At 41.1% G+C, this 17,917-nt stretch overlaps 1 protein-coding gene across 15 annotated transcripts in view; it reads right to left on the reverse strand.

Moving 5' to 3' along the window:
- Positions 1-17,917, reverse strand: part of LOC122869088 (RNA binding protein fox-1 homolog 3-like) — a 487,998-nt gene that overhangs the window by 132,635 nt on the left and 337,446 nt on the right. The gene's annotated exons all lie outside the window — the stretch shown is intronic.

The following is a 17,917-nucleotide window of genomic DNA, read 5'->3' on the forward strand; positions in this document are numbered from 1 at the left end:
GCAAAGAAAACAACTTTTGAAGATGAAGAAAAAATAAAAGAAATCAATAAAAGCTTATATATGTTTATACCTGTGCTGTATTGACTAGATGGCGAGAGCTGACAAGAGGATAAAAAATGATGCCAAAAGGATACCATGATATGTTAAAAGACAATAATATTGAACTGTTGCCCAGCCCTATATTATATTTTTACTACCTCGTCATCTTTAATGGTATAAAAGCTGTTTAAGATATTTTTCCATCCTGACAGGAACAGTTAGCAGCAGACAAAAAAAAAAAATTATTCACAAAATCTACCAGCTACTGTTTCAGTAGTTTTAACCCCAAAAGTATCTCTATGCACCTTCATAAAACACAGTTTGATGAGAGGCCTACATCAAAGCAACACCAGTGCAGCCAGCCAGTCACCCATCCAGCCTAAACGTCAGACAAACCAGTCAGCCAGCTGCTTCGTCTCCCGCTGAGTGTCAGACTCTGACGTTCTTCCTGCTTCTGCCATCTAAGCTGACTAAACACAGACCCTGTTTTCTTCAAAGCTATGCAAATTAGCCACGTTGCTAAGTGGATTCCTCTTTTTTTGTTGCGGAGCCACAGGGCCGACTACGGCCCAGTTCTATCTACAGAACGTATACACACCTACATACAGTAGAGAGCATTGCTCCCCATGGGGGATTTTCTGTGGTTTCTCATAACACAACCCTGCTTTAATAGATCAGTTGTTGAATTTAAAGTGAACATAATGTACATTTCTCTGCTGTAACGAAATTAAAAAGGGCTGAAAACAGAGGTGGGAGGGAGGGCGCTAATAAAGAACAAAACACAGCCCAGACACAGAGCGGCAGTCATCTTTGACCTTGACAAACACGGTTGTTCTTTGATTGCATTAGGTACACTATGCGGCCAAATGTATGTGCACACCCCTGTTCACCTAATGTGCTTTTGGTCTGAGGCTGTTTTTCATGGTTTGCTACAGGTCTCTTAGTTCCAGTGAAGGCAAAGTTTAATGCTACAGAATAAATTATTTTATGCCAGTGTTCTCCAACCTCAGGGTTGGGATCTCCACAATGGGTTGCAACTCAAATCTGAGGGGTTGTGAGATTTTTAACAGGATAGGAAAGCAGAAAAAAAAAAAAAAAATCAATTTCTACTATATTCATTATCAGACTTCTCTCTAATTTTTGCTTTTGTGTGTGTGTGAGTGTGAGTGTGTGAGAGAGAGAGAGAAACACTGGATAATTTTCAGGCCAAAAACAATGTTTTAAGGGGTCACAAACCTAAAAGGCTGGGAGCGATGGTTTTTAGACAATAATGTGATTGCAACTTTGTGTCAACGGTTTGTCTTTGTCTCTTTCCTGTCTCAGCATGACAGTGCCTGTGCACAAAGCCAGGTCCATAAAGAAATGGTTTTCTCAGTTCTATATCTGTCTCTCTTCCTTGCTTCCCTTCATTTGACACTCTGTCTCTTCAAGAAGTGGCTCCTCGCTCTCTTTAATCATTCTTCATTAGTGCACAGGCCTCTTGGCTTACAGTGGAGAGATTAATAAGTCATAGGCACTGGGCATTATTCACCATTCACTGGCCCAGGCTACAGGGACTGGGTGGGGTGTGAGGATGGTGGGGTAACTGGTAAAATGACTGGAAGTAGTGCTGTGAACCCTCCCGTTACTAATGAGAAGCAGCAGAGATGAAGGTGAAGGAGGATGACAGGGGGAGGGGTGATTTTGGACTCATTATCATCATTATAATAATTATTATTATTACTGGTGTAAGAAAAGTGTGTTGTTGCTGTTGTGGAATCATACTAAAAACAGCAACCTTATTTGCTACAGTCATTTCCATTCCTTCTTATCATTATCTCTTCATTATCATTATCACCATTACGATCGGTCACAGAATTATTATCCTAATTGTTCTCAGCATCATCGCAACATACTGCAGCTAATGACAACCTCAAGATGCGGAGAGAAACGGGTTTTTAATGCAGAAATAAATAATGCAAATACAAAACGACCAATGAAAAATGCCTGAACTGCCCATCTGGCTTGAAATGTTCTGGAGAAACAAACATGAGGATAGAAACCAAAAGCGGTTTTGATGTCTCAGTCTGGATGTGCGTTGGCAACAAGCGAGGGCCTCAGGATTCCATCAGACTATTGATTGTTACCATTGCTCGATTCCTGCTTTACCACCCTTATAAACAATCTCTCTGTCAAGCACACTATAGGGCAACAAATGATTTTATTTCATAGATTTTTGGATTTGACTGATGAATTATTCATTGATGTTCTACCCTTGGTGCAAGAGAAGGGGGGAGAGGGTGTTGAAAAGGAAAAGACAGAGTTCAAAATGTATCATACACAAGCCTGTATACATGAACGAATACTCTTTCAAAAGGCTTTTTGTTTTTTCCACTAACCCACATCAGCCCTGCTTTGTCAACATCAGCTGAGTAAGAACTCCCAGGGGCCGACAAATCTCCTGTAATCTGCCAGACCTCCCCTCCATGTCCGGCGCTGTTGTTTTCCTGTATCCTTCTGTAAGTGTTATTGAGTCTGCAAACTCTGAAAAATTGTTATCAATTTGGATCCAGTCCAGCACCTGTGAAACGCACAGTATGGCTGATTTTTTTTGCTAGTGTTGTTGAATTGCACTGGCTTTAGTGCCACATACTCTTAGCCCAGATGTTTGGGATAATGTGACAGTAAAACTACAAAGAAAGATGGTTACAGGCGGTAAAAATTTCACAGTTTATATTTTGTGATGTTATCGGTTTTGTAAGGTGTTTAACTGTGGAGGTCAATTGATGCTCCCTTATTTGTTTGGGTGGAGGTGTGTGTGTCTGTATGTGTGTTTGGGTTTTGGTGTCCTTGGTTAGCGGCTGGATGGCATCTGTTTGTTTAAGATCACTGGTGGCCACAGGTGGATAGCATTAGTAATCCTGCACTGGGAAAATACTGGGCAGCAGCAGCAGCAGCAGCAGCTCATACTGGTGGAAGCTGAGTGAGGTCTATAAAATATCAAAGCAGATCGATCAGTCTGACCATATCCACGCTTAGCAGCCAGGCAGGGTTAAACCCAGCCAAGAGAGAAACAAACACTTCACAACAGCGTTTCTCCCAACAGGATGCCTTTTGCTGCTTTTCCTCTTACAATAAAAATACATAACAATGTGGCTTCTTTTTGCATGCAACAGCACCAGCTGGAGCTGCGCTGAAATTCACTTTAATGCCATTCTCTCTTGTCTGAGAGACAGAGGCTGAATAATGTAGCAGCGGTAGCGCACTTCCTGAAAAATCGCCAAAATCACAGGGGATGATGATTGTTGCATTGCGCCTGGCATTTCTGTTATATCCAGTATCGGACCAAGGCGCTCTCAATTGCACCCTGGGGGCTGGAGCTTGCTAACTGAAGAGAAACCAGGTCAACTGATAGGGGAATTGTGTTGTTATCTTTATATGTGCACGCTGCAGATACAGTGGCACAGCTCTCGCTAGCAGCTCGGAACATTTTACAAAGCAATCAGGGCCTGTTATCGACGCATGGGTAGCAGGGCTAAACTACAGTAATCCACTTCATGTTTACTAATGAATCGCCATTTAGGGACACAGCTCAATTCTGGATCAGGATGAGGGCGGGGCAAACACTTTGGTGAATTCACATCCGAGGGAGGAAGCGCAAGCATGTAGGGCAAGCAACAGCCTCCCGGACTTGACATCCCATCATGAGGGGGGGCTGCTGGCTGGGCGGCTTGCTGGCGATGCAGAGTCTGTTTGTTGTGCATCCATCAACCCTGGTGTCCTGCCCAGGAGCCGATCGATAGCCAACACAAAAGCTCATTGATGACAGACAGCTCTTGACAAACATATAGCATTTTTTCTGTCTAGTATAGCAATAATCTCCAAGGTCACTGTGAGTCATTCAACGGCAGCAGGGACGCGAGGAGCTCATACCAAGTCTTCTCTGGGTCTTTTCACGAGGGGGAACAAAAAGGTCTGGTGCATTTTAAGTCGGCGCTGAAAGCTCTTGGCACATTGTTAGGCAGCTGTACACAAGGAGAATGAAAGCACACATACTTGACAAGTGGTGAAGCTGCCGTGACATGTCACTGACTGACAGCAAAACCCCCAAGGACACATAACTAACCCGATACTTAATGGTGTAATGGAAGGCCAAATTAGTGGCTAGTGTTGGTCAGCATGAGCTCAAATAAAAACACCAGTTAATATTTTAGGACTGAGAAATCTTAATGTTCTGTTTCCCTCTTGCAAAAGTTAGTTTGTGTGACAACTGAGAAGATGGACAGCCACACATACAAGCACACACACACACTCTCAGACTACAGGTGTGTTAGGGCACAGACTTGGAGTTATAATAGGAGGGCCAGGCTCCCCCCCCCAGGCCATCCTGCCAGCTGGCCGGACTGAGTGTGAGTGATGCCCGAGTGAGGCAGCCCCATTAGGGAAGTGCTGGTGGTGAGTGCAGGATAGCTCAGGTAATTAAAGCCAAACCAAAGCAGGCAGGCGAGGCGGGGGCTCCCAGATTTATGTGGCTGAGTAATGCACATACTGAAATCAGCTCGCCATCCAAAGGCCTCCCTCACTTACAGTCTCAAGAGGCATTAGCTTCCTCACCAGCCTATTACTCTCGTTCTCTCCATCTTGTTCTTCGTTTAACGGTTTTGTTTTGGATCCCAGATCGTAGACAATTAAGACTAGATTTAGATTTTCTCAGTCCTCTGATATTATAGATTTGATTTGGGAAATTTGTCTGAATAATGGATATGGAACAAGCATTGTGTACAACCTTTAGTATATCAAGGACTGTTTGTTTATATATTGACCACAATGTACTTGTGGATGGGCCAGCGTAGTTGGGAACCATTGTTTTATAGAAAGCCCTTTCTTTGCAGTTTTCAAAGAACTCTTGGTTGTATCACAAAATTGTGCATTATTGGTGATAACAAGTGATAAAGTACAGACACTACTGCTGAGTGTTACAATGCTCTGGTGTGGCTTTGATAAAACCTTTATGCAGTTCTGTGGTTACTATTCATTTAGAAATGCAGAGACTACCATAAAGGTTTGGGTGTTAGTACGCTTAGACAAAGTAAGTTGCCTCGTTGTTTAATTTTATGAAATGAGCATCATAGAATATAAATAGAGAAAAAAGTGATTTGTTAGGCTTTAGCATTCTCCTCAGTTTCAAATTATTGTCAATATGACCAAGGCATCCTTATATATAATAATAATAATAATAATAATATTAAGAGCAATGTTATATTACCTGATCAGAAACAACAGGTATGTTACAATAAGATACTTTTTCTGTTTCAGTACTTTTAAGGTGTTCTTAATCTTAGTCTAATATAATAACAGAATTTCCAAAGTAACATTTCATACCATTAATGAAGGTGGGAAAATTAACACAGATTCAAACTGCTTCTTTAACATTACAACCACAAGTGCTGATGGAAATAGACTAAATGACTCCCTGATAATATGTTATTATTTGGTCAATGTAACAAATTATTAGACATACTGGTTGTCACTAAACTCTCAGCTGATAGGGATCGCTTGTCCTCGTCCTTTGTGTGAACTTTCACCTCTCAAATTTCAGGGTATTCTGCTTGATCTTTGCTTCGAATTACAGTGACAAAAAATTTAAGTTGAGCTTGTTTAAGCGCAGCTGTGATTTTTGCCACACATTGTCACATTCTCCTGACACCCCTTAACATGATGTTGAAGATTTTGGAAAATGATAACAGCATGTCTGAGTGGTAGATACACTTCTGAAGTCAACACTGTCAAGAAACTGTCAGAATAAAATCTCAAAGATGAAGCTCTCAGAGGAAACCGACCACACTCGGTGCTGAGGTTTTTGGTCGATCACACCTGTCAGCCTGTACATCACTTACTTATGTGGGTCCTTGTTAGCTGACTGATGATGTGAATAGCTTTGGACTACCTGCTGCTGTGGATAGGCTTATTTCTGACCATAACTTAACCCAGCCTTGCTGATCAGAAATGCTGGAGAATGGATCAGCTCAGATACTCAAACAGAGAGCTGAGATCAGTGGTGACTGATTGGCTGTAAGGTAGCATACAGTAAATCCAACCTCCTGTCAGATCACATTTCATTCCCATCTCTACAGATGGAAAGATAGCCGTAGACACACAGACATATCAGATGGACAATGCTTAGATTGTCAAACAGAAAAATAGATCAGCGGGAGAGAATGAGAGACGGGCAGCCGAGTCCTCTGGAGGGAGAGCCAATGAGAAAAAAGCCAGATGGGCAGACAAGCATAGAGTAAATCATGGAAAAGCTCCTCAATGCCAGAGCAGTATGGAGAATGGCAGTGTGGGTTGGGAAGAGTTAGCCGCAGTGTGCACCAACTAGCATTATCAATGCTGACAGGCAGACAACTCGTTTATAGGGAAAGGGAAAAAAAGCATCAAGGAAATCCTGCTCTTGTCTATCCCCAATTGAATTACTGCCTTGATCCAAAGATGGGAAGGGTGAGGTGGGGTGAGGTGGGGGGGGTAATATTCTTTGACGAGAAGAGCCGCTCCAAATGCGCACAGAAAATGTATATCCGTACAGTGCGTCCCTCAGGGCTCACATCTCACAACTTTGCCCATCTATTTTTATTTGTTCCCCGTGCTTCTAGTTAATGCAGTGCTGCAGCCCACAAAATGGAGAAAGGGGAGGGAAGGGGAGAGGAAGAAAGGGGGAGGGTGCAACGAGATGCACTGCTGGGAGGGAGCGGGGCGTAGATCGCATGACCCCAGCGATGTTGTTGGAATACTAATGTCACACAAAGTTCCCTGGCAAAAGATACGAATGAACAAAGTACATAGGGGAATGTGTATATGCACACACATGCACGTGCACAGACACGTGCACAACATCCACCCCTTCTCCAAACTCACGGGCTAAACAAAGTGGGTAAATCTCAGGAAGCCTGAAGGGGAAAATGTCCGCCAAATGAGACCCTTTGGGCTGCCGTCAAGATGACAGGAATTTGGATGAGGTGCCTGGTCCAGGTCCATCCAGACACACTGTCTAATCACTTTTTAAAAATGCCTCATCCTAAGCCAATGGCCACATCGTACATGACATGATGCAAACATCACTCCCTTATGGGCCTTACAGAATGATTCTGATTTATTAAAACTTGGGTCATATTTTTGTAGTTTTAGCCATCATTTCTGTCAGTAATAATAACATTGTACTCATCAAACAGTGCTCACTACAACAATGTCATACGGGACAAGAAACTTGAACAGTCAGATGATCAAACAGGTTTCAAACAAGTCAAAAGTTTGGCCAAATTATCTAAACCACTTTATTTGGAGGTAAAACCAGTGCCCCCGAAATGTCGGTAATAATCTCTCACTGCACATGAAAACAGTGTGCACGATACTAAGATAAGTACTGTACGGTAAGTCAAAGTTAAAGCTGGAAGTCGGTCTTCAAACTGTGATGGATGTTTCTAATAAAGAGTTCAGGTAATAATTTTGCTGTTTACCTTTGTTTTCTTTCAAATAACTCGTCCACCCTGGGTTTACAACCTCTCTGATTGTATGACTGCTCATATTTCTCGACACTTTTGACGTATTTTTAGTGGTGTCACCATTTTCTCAGATCTCAACAAGTAACTCAGTCAGTGCAATGTTATTAAAACCGACACAGCCGTATTGTATACAAGAATGTTGATATTGGACAAATCTGTAAAACCTTGGATTAATGTTTATTGCCAACATTTAAAAAATGAAATTATTGGCTAAAACTACGAAAATAAGAGCCACTTTGTAATAAACTACGTTATTCTTTTTTGTTACCAAAATCAATTGTATTGGCAGTGGGCTTTTTGTAGCTTTGCAGACAGCCATATAGTCAGTGTTTTAGCTCTCGGTGAGACTGATGCCCCAGCAGAAATCGTTGTATGACTGCCGATACTTTCCCTCAGTCGTCAGTGACCAAGAAATAGGAAATGATGCATAAGTATCAAGGATTTACTGTCACATACAGTACGGCTGTCATCACACAGAGGTGCATCATGATGATCTACGGCTCCAATCCTCCATTTCTACTGAATGTCTTTATAACTCTGCATTAACCCAAATCCCCGGCTGGCACTGGGAGGTGTCGGTGGGGGTTTGAAGGTGGGGTATTTCCTCAGTCACACCTGCCTATTACGCTTGCTACTCAACTTAATGGCACTCCCAGGCACCCCGAACATCTTGGTGAAGAACATTTTCTTGACAAAATGCTCAACTCAGGATACTATTCTGCAATATTTTCAGAACACCTGTACACAGTGTGTTTGGTTGAAAAAACGACGTGAGCAAAAGATCTCATTATCCATTTCTTCTCACTCAACACCTCAGCTAGTATAAGTCGGTAACACAGTTTGAAATATATAACAATCACTAGGCTGTTTTAAATTGCGAGGGAATCTTATTGAAACGGGGAAAACAAATTAAAAAACAACTCATATTCCTGTTAATTTATATTTCAGATATTTATAAATTAGATGTAAACATGTGACCACTCTGATGATGTGACTATAGCCATTAACACAAAGCAACTAACTCATTAATCAGGACAGACCATTTGGAATGAGCTAATTGAGCACATGCTGCTTAGCTAATCCCACACATTTCTGTACGCCATTGATTTCATTTGACCATTATCGTCCGAGGTTGTGACCAAAATTAGATGCAGCCTGGCTAATTATCTGACAGTCGGCAGCTAATTATCCGGCTGTAGCGAGACAGAGAGACAAGAGAGGGAGAGAGAAACCTCCTACCACCTCTCACAAACTAGCAAACTAGTCATCTGCGAGACTCGTGATAGAGACCACAGCGAGGGTGGGGATCAGGTCGGGTGATTCCACTTAAGATCTGAAGCAGGTTCCTCGAGAGAAACAGCGAAATGAAGCTGAACGTAAAACCCAGCCAGACTCCAGAAAACCCTGGCTTCACAATAAGCCAGGAAAAAAAGAAAAACATGAGGCGTGATGCTTGGCCTGATTTTCATCTGATGAAAATTATTTCCATCATTCACCTGACGGCAGGAGGACTCCGCAGACAGAGCCAGCAGACCGTAACACACACTGTGTAGTCAGTCAGCCAAACAAATGACTGGAAGATCACGCATAATAGCAAATTAGCACTGGTGCTACTACCCGCAGATCAAATGCTGTTTGGTCTTTTGTTTGGCAGAGATTCATGAGGGTGGCGGCGTAGTGTTGGAAGACAACTCCTGAGGACAGAGGTCAGAAAGACAAACCTGCAAACCTGCCTCAGATACGCTAATTACCCAGGAGGCTACGCCCAGCCTGCTGCTCACACATAGGGATGAGCCTCACTGCACAAATGACACAAGTAACATATTTCATATTACTGTCCTAACTGTGATGGAGTATCTCTTTGGTCTACTTATGTAGAGCTCTGACAACATTAGTTGATCAAAAGTAAATTGTAAAATACCAAACATTATCTGCTTCTAGCTTCTCAAATATGAAGATTTGCTGCTTTTTCTGTTTTATATCATTATGACTGCAATATCTTTTTGGACTGTTGGTCAGACAAAAGACATTTAAAGGTGTCAACTTGAGCTCTGAAGACTTGTGACGGGCATTTTCTCATGAAACAATTCATAGGTTAATCAAAAAAGTACATGAGAAATTAATCGATAATGCAACCCTACTTTCTTTTAGCATTTCCTGAAATAATTATGCATACGTTGTAAGTTTTGAACTTCTTTTTTGCCTGCATGAGCTACATTTTAAATTGCATTTATTAGAGTATATATTTTGTAAACTCTCCATGAGAATTGCATCAGAGCCTGGCCAGTCATATGGCCAGGCATGCATGTGGAGAGACATTAAGACAACAAGATGTACAATTACAGATGAAATAGGCGGGGTTTCTGCCTTTTCAACCAGAATCATTATGTGAGGATGGAAGACCGAAGAGTTTTTCAAAATCTCTGATAGAGATTCAATCTAATGCTCAGCAACTGTATTGGCACACTGAATGTAAAAAAAAAAAGTTAATCTGTGTGTGACTGCTGTTCCGATCCCGTCTACTACTGTACTGACTGACAACGTTGGTTTCTTTTAACCATGGCCACAATCTTTTCCTAACCCTAACCAAGTACTTGTAGTTGCCTAAACCATAGCGGTTGCAGACCAGAAAATGGTGATCATTTTTGTGATAGTCATTTGTAACAGTTTTGGAAGTCACTTATACATGATGTTGTTCTGCTGATGGGGGTGATGGATCAGAAAGTGCTCAAATGTGTTGTTTTGGAAGACAATGACAAATGACCTGTTTTGTGATTTAGTTTGGAGGAACAACCTAAATGTTACTGAGGGCCTCAAAATTGAAGAACTTGTCTCACTCATTTATGGGGGTAAGTGTGAAAAACAGCCAAATGAAGCTTTAAAGTCTCAAATTTGTGTACGATAATAGCTTAAGTAAGCTAAAAATGCTTCGACAGCTGTACAGAGCTGCACACTAATGTGTCACTGAATAATCAATGTTTTGCTTCATACTTTTTTATCTCTTTGATATAGAAACGCATTGAGTATTGTGTCCTTTTTCTTTAACACTGGTAATTGTACCTACAAAAGTAATCATTTGTCTTTTCACTCCTACTCGTACAGTAAACACACCACAGGCATCCATAAGATACTCCATATATTCCAGATAACCCTTTCTCTCATGCGTGACCCCGGAAGTACTTTGACAGAAAGCCCCCAGCAGGCACAGGGTGCCGACGGGCTGGGCTGCCTGGCTCTCGGTAAACAATCGGCGTGTTTGTGTGAGCGATGGGCACGTCGTTTGTTTTGCTAATGGGTGTTTTTCTCCTTCACACTCCGCGGGGAGCGCTGTCTAATGAGCCGCCCACCCGCGCTTTCCCTCCTGCAGCCCCTGTGCCCTGAGTGTGCGGCTTTAACCCTGGTGCAGAGGAGGATGGATCACAGGGGCTGGGGCTACTCACACACTCACACACATATGCAGAAGCCAAAAAAGAAGAGACATATATTCAACTAAACTCAACTAAACACACATGCAGAGGAAGGAGACTGACCTAAAAATACACTTCATGGAATATGTTACACATCTTTAAATATTGATAAGCAAATGCAGAAAAAAACACACCCACGTGAATGTACCATGTAACTATTCCCAGGCTAATGCACGGAAATCTTTGCTAACACATGTGGACGTTCGTGAACTGACAAGAACTTGGTAGCTCAGCTGTACTGCTCTCTAATGCACCAGAGGGGACATTAAATATACATGTGAACCTATGAAGCCAGGCCATAGGCTTCTTAGTAACATATCACATAGGGGATGTCACGCAAGGCTGTAGATGATGAAGAAGGTGCAGTGATCAAAGCTTCGGTCTATATATAAGCATGCATGTTTATGTGCTTCCATTAACGTTGCCTGGCTGACTGTTTGGATAACTTGTTCCATATTTCAGAGTATAATGCTGGATGTGGTTTATGAGTTTAAAAGAAAGATAATTTAGGACAAGTGTCTCTGTGAATCATCTTTCAGTATCATTGTATTTGGACTGAAGCTGCTGGTTGTCAGTATTTTGTAGTGACATCTACATCTAATAGCTTTAAATTCAGCTATGATCATTGCAGAAAGTCTCCACATTGGTTTCAATGTTTTTGAGTATTTAGAATTTTAATTTCTTTGAAATTGTATGTTATTTGTGGACAAACTGCTAAAGGCTAATTGCACCAAAGCCAGGAGAACCATAACGTTAGTGTATGATTATAACAGCGATTATAACCAATGCCGAAACAACATTTCTCAACATAAATCAATCAAATAAGACTGTAACATGAAAGGGATGCTTGTAGTGCTAAACTCAGCTTTGAAGCTCAGGGTAGTGATCACATTGGGTGCCGTTTTAGCTGTGCTGGTGCCTCGTCCTCGTTGCCAATGCAGCTTGCATTTTATGTGCCTGGCACGGCTCATGCTTCGAGCACCTCGAGCTGAAAAAACTGAGCATATAAATGTTTATGTCACTACACTTGGCAATCAAATCAGAAAAGTGCACCAATGAGTCTGCTGAAAAATCTAAAATCCTAGCCTAGTGGTTCTCGACCAGCCAGAGCTAGTTTAACTCATGAACCGCTTGTGGGAACATTCGTAGGTCACTTGGAGTTGTGGGGAGAAAAAAAAAAGTTTGTTTGCCTGCTGTTAATAGTTATCACGTATAGCTCGCTGACATAAAAGTGATTGATAGGGAAATATGTGTTACCTAGCAACAGCAAGACAGATTCGGGATCAGTGGTGCAGGTGGGAAAAGCATCACGGCGCACCTCGTTTTTTAAGCATCCAATGCATCGCCAACCTACACTACAATATGTATATACACACAAACACACACATATACATACACAAACATATACATACATACATACATACATATATACACACACATACTAGTACTATGAGGACTAAATAAAAAGTAAATGAAAAAGTGTAATAGAAATGTAATAGAAAGCATGTCTGAAGTGATGAAGAACATGATGACAAATTTAATCTTCTTGTATATTTTACTTCCTCTCAGTAACACAGGCTCCACAGGCAGAATATTGTAATAAAATAACATTACTGTAAACATGTTCCATGTATGATGGCATATGGATGCCACCATCCCCACCTAAGGCATAGGTTTTGATGTGCATGCCATGCTATAGTCAGATTAGTGTGACATCATATAAAATGCATTTAGATTTGCTAACCATCTGGAGGCAGGCTGAAACAGGTGTTCCTCCAGAGTGGAGGCGCTCCCTCAACCCAAATCTCTGCACCGATGAGAAAACACATCAATAGTGAATAGCACAGAGGAGGCAACAATCCTAAAATCTTATATGCAGAAATGATCCATCCACTGCCTTGTCTTAAATAAGCACTCCTACTAAAATATTATGAAGAGAAAAGCTTTTTTTTTTCCCCTTTCTGAATGGGAATATGATGCTTTCTAATTCAGCCACAATATATTTGCTCCTTCCTCATTCTGTGAATAATTTCACAGAAAAAAAGATATGGCATCAACGCCAAAAGAGACCCACATTTGAAATAAATTATAAATTCAAGTCATACAGTTATTTTAGTTGAGTGAAGATGGTTCATCCTGCTCAGTTTGCCTCCCAGGGTGTCTATATTCATATGTCAGATGATGAACACTGCCAAAGCCATCACGGATGAAGCGGCTGAGACAGACAGGGGCAAAGCACTGTGGGTAAGAAGAAGGAAGCGCCGAGGGTATATGGGCCGTCTGTAAAACAGTGGCACAAAGGAAGGGAGAACTCTTTTTTTTTCCACCATATGCTCCTGTTCCGCACAGGAGCTCACCTGAATGGGATATGAGGTCCAGAGACACTGCTGGTCCAAGCCTAGCAGGTGTGCTGCTGAAGCTTTCAATCACACACACACACACAAATATATACTGCCGTTTACATTCTGCAGAGTCATAACGCAACAACTCTCAATGTAGAGGCGGCCCCGATCGGCTATCTCGAGCTGGGACGCTGCATACTCACACTGTAAAGCAATTTTCAGTCAGTAAAATGAAAGTTTTACGACTACGACCGTATAGGACAGCATCACCAGAGAAATATAAGGTGGCTGTCAGTACTGCTGCTTTCAGCTGCAGTGGTAAGCAATACGATCCACCCAATAACTGTGGGTCAGTTATTGGGTCCAACACTTTGGTCCTGAGCAGCTTTTGTCTTTATAACTGGCGGTCAGATTGCCATTTAATTCGCTGTAGATGTTCATGGTCCCCAGACGGTTAATGCTGATGGTTATGCTCCTGAGAGGATGAACCCTTTCCTGTTGCACCATCCTCAGGCCACACTTTCAAGTTTGTACAAGATGTCTCTAATCTCAACGGGCAAAAATGTTTCCATTTTATAATCTCTGCCAATGCTCTTACTATACATAATCAGAAATACTTTATTGATGCCCATTTTGAAACATGGCATTACTAGAACATTTTCTAATCTCTGCCAATGCTCTTACTATTAATCAGTAGATCCTCGGAAACTCTTTGTTACAGTAGCTCGCCTTTACGTCATACGTTTTACTTACAAACTTCCTAGTGTCACTCCTTTTCCATAAATCTGTTCTAGAATTGGTAAACAAATCTTAAAAAAGTCCTCAAAGCCCAGAATAACAGTATCAATAAAGAACACATAAGAATGCAGTCTTGTGTGTTATCTGATCAAAATGAAAATATTTGATTAAACTTAATACATATCTTCATATAAAGAATCGTTTAAGGACAGATTCTATAGTGAATATGTAGTTCATCTCCTCAGAAGTGGACAACTCATTGAACTATATCCCGTTTGGTTAATATCAAGCCCAGACCTTTATATTGTTGCTCTAACTCACTTTGCACCAAGTTGAAATTCAAAACTGATAAAGCATTTTTTGGGGGATAAAATTAGGCTGATATTAAACAGTGAAGACCTATTCGACTGAATACAGGAAGCTGGAGAAGATGAGGCTCTGTTTTAAATACAGCCAGGTGTACAATACACAGTCCTACTGAAATACCTGTGCTCAAACGCACACATTCAACTTGAACATGCAGGTACACACACAAAACACACACATCCATTAGTGCATCCCTCCCCTTATTTCTATAGAGGCTCCAGTATTAGTGAAACCCCAGTCTGCTGGCAGCCCTATCCATCATCGCACCACACCAGACAGACAACAGAGCACACCCTCACGCAGCCCACAGTCCCACAGTCCCACATTTGCATTTGACCACCTTCATTAAATTCAGCAAAGCTAAGCCTAATTTAGACTCTCGAAGGCAACTTGATCTATCCATCCAAACTTTTATATAAAAAGATTGTCCTCCAATAGAATTAAAAGTAAAGGTCATGTGTAGTGTATTAGTTTTGGTGATTGAGTTAGTTACTTTATCCCTGTTGTTCTGCGGGGGGGAATCAGAGCCTGGTTGAGATCCTGAATGGAGAGGCGTGGGCAACGTGGACTATATAGCCTACAGAGGAAACTGGGGGTGAGTAAACTTTGTAAAATGAAGCTAACTTCAGGTAAAGCCGTTTGCTATTTACCAGCAAGTGTCCATCAGTCTCCGATGTCAGTCGCAAATACGAAATTTGAAGCGATTTAAGATTAGAATCTTTACATATCACACACTATATGATTTCTATAGTTTCTATAGATATCTGCCGACTGTCAACACCAACTGACCCAGACTGGAACAGACCAGGTCCAACTTGGTCTGATCAGTCATCACGCCCAAATCATATTCATAGTGACTTAACGGTCATAATATGCGTCCTCGCCTTTAGCAAACTCTGTTGATGGAGACTGTGTGATACAGTAGAAAGCACTAGGCAAAACTAGTAAGTGGACCTTGAGTTGGGATTTTTTTTTTTCTTCCAAAAGATCAGATGGAATGTTTTACACTACTTCGGGTGTTTATAGTGTGGAAAAACTACAGAACTTCTTAATTATAGTTTTCATAAATATAACCTCCAGCAAGGAGGTTATATTTTAGGAGCAGTTTTTTGGTTTGTCTGTCATAGTTAGCAGGTAAACTGCAAATGGATTTTATTGAATTCTTTGATAGTTAAGCCACAGGCCAAGGAACAAGTGATTTATTTTTCGTGCGGATCCAGGACATTTTTTTGAAAGATTTCTTAACATCAACATTAAAAAACAAAACAAAACACACATGACATTTCTCATGAACTACTGCACCTACTTGAGTGAAAATATTTGGCACATGTATCCCATTGTCTGTAACCATCATTTCAACGTTTACTCCTATTAAACTAGCATCATTATATGTTGAATAAATGTATTTCTTTTGCAATATTAAAAAGAAATCAATTGAATGTGAGGTGCGTTGAGGTTGAATCTGCCATAATTTGCATAAAAAAATCTTGGATGGAAACGAGCTCTGGTCTATTTATAGGAATTATCCAGAGGAGGCCCATAACCTTGTGGCTCTACTCTCAGATGACCTTATGATCTTCTGCTATATTGCACACTACTTCTTCCCTGTTGTTTGTAGTACTAGGTGGTGTACAGTTGCACCAACCTCTCACTGCTTGGGGCGATGTGAATACAGTGCGCCAAACATGGGCCTGAACTTTTCTGCACATACTGTATTTTCACTCCTCTGTTGGCCTCTGGCCCGACTGACTCCTAACTGCTGCTCCGACAAGGTTCTCTGCAAAGACTGTGAAGCGCTGGAACAAATGAGATGTCTCCTTTCGCAAAAAATTGCTTCAGTCTAGTGTGTATGCACGCTCTGCAGTGGAATACACAATGTTCATATAATCTCACACATGCTGAGCAAAATCTCTTCAATCCCTTCCCCCTGTGTATTACCGACTGCAGGTAAAGGAGCTACCTTGAACAGTATGACAAAATTGGATCTGTGATCTAGCAAAGTGTGACACACTACAATTATTTGTATCATCACCGATGTTAAATACATAGAAAGTAGGATGTAATATGACACATCATCACCACCATGCTGTTACTCATGTAAAGGTGGGAAACAGGGTAAACTAAATATAACAAAATATACTTTCATTTTCAACAAACAGGACAAGAAATAAGATAAAATAATCAATAGTAAATAAAAATGAAAATAATAAATAACAGTAATAAATAAAACAATAGCTCTTATGGAAACAACAGGAAACGTGTGCATACTGTAGGCTGTGTCAATCATACATCCTACTGAGCGCAAAAATAATTTCATTTTCATTTTCCTTCCTCAGGGAAACAGAAATCAAGTTGCTCACTGACAGTGAGCAGTGAGTCAAGCTGTTCAATAACTGTGTACGGGCTCGACAAGCTGCAAGGTTTTCCCAGCAAGTTCTGCTGACTCCAAAAGCCACTAGAGGAAGTTAAAAATGACAATCAGATAAAGGAAGAAGCCATGGTTCTTTTCTTTTGGTGAAAAAGTTCCCATTACATGTAGACGTCCTCATCAGGGGTATCTTGGTTAAAGTGGTACTCTGCAGGTTCATTCTTTTATTGATTTTGTCCCCATCTTTGGTGATAAGAGGCCATTGCTGTGGTGTGTTTTTTTTTTTTTTTTTTACAGTGAGGAACACATACTCCCAGTCAAACTGTGTTTGCTGTGACATCTTTTTACTTAGATATTTTGTTGATGAAGTTTGAGTTTCTGCTGGTGTTCATGGATGTTATCACTGGTAAGGCTAACAACCAAATGTCCTTCTATTAACTGGGGTGGACAGTTATCCTATAGCATAGAAATATTCTATACCAGTTGCAGTTCGCCCAAATAATTCTACCTAAAAAGATTTTTTTAAATTCAATAATGCACCAGACCTCTGTCTCACATAAGTCTCAAATTTGTTCAAAGTTGTTTTTATTGTTAGATTTCACTGTCAGTCTGGAAACGCCTGCTGCCGAAACAGCACTTGTCGTCATTTTACAGCTAAAGAAATGCGTTTCATTTTTAGTGTACTGATGTACACTATATAACTGTTTTAGACTACAACGGATATGTACAACTGACTACAACTGTTGTAGTCTAAAGCAGTTTTTAGTGGTTTCAATGAAGGGAAATATTAATGCTACAGCATACAATGATATTCTAGACAATAGTGTTCCCTTAAATATGGGGCAACAGTTTGGGGAAGGCCCTTTCCTGTTTCAACATGACAATGCCCCTGTACACAAACCCAGGTCCATAAAGAACTGGTTTTCCTAGTTTGGTGTGGAAGAACTTAACTGGCCTGCACAGAGCCCAGACGCCAACCCCATCCAACACCTCTGGGTTAAACTGCTATGCAAACTGCGAGCCAGGCCTCATCTCCCAACATCAGTGTTGGACCTCACT

This window comes from Siniperca chuatsi, linkage group LG21, assembly GCF_020085105.1.
Source record: "Siniperca chuatsi isolate FFG_IHB_CAS linkage group LG21, ASM2008510v1, whole genome shotgun sequence".
NCBI classification, from domain to species: Eukaryota; Metazoa; Chordata; class Actinopteri; order Centrarchiformes; family Sinipercidae; genus Siniperca; species Siniperca chuatsi.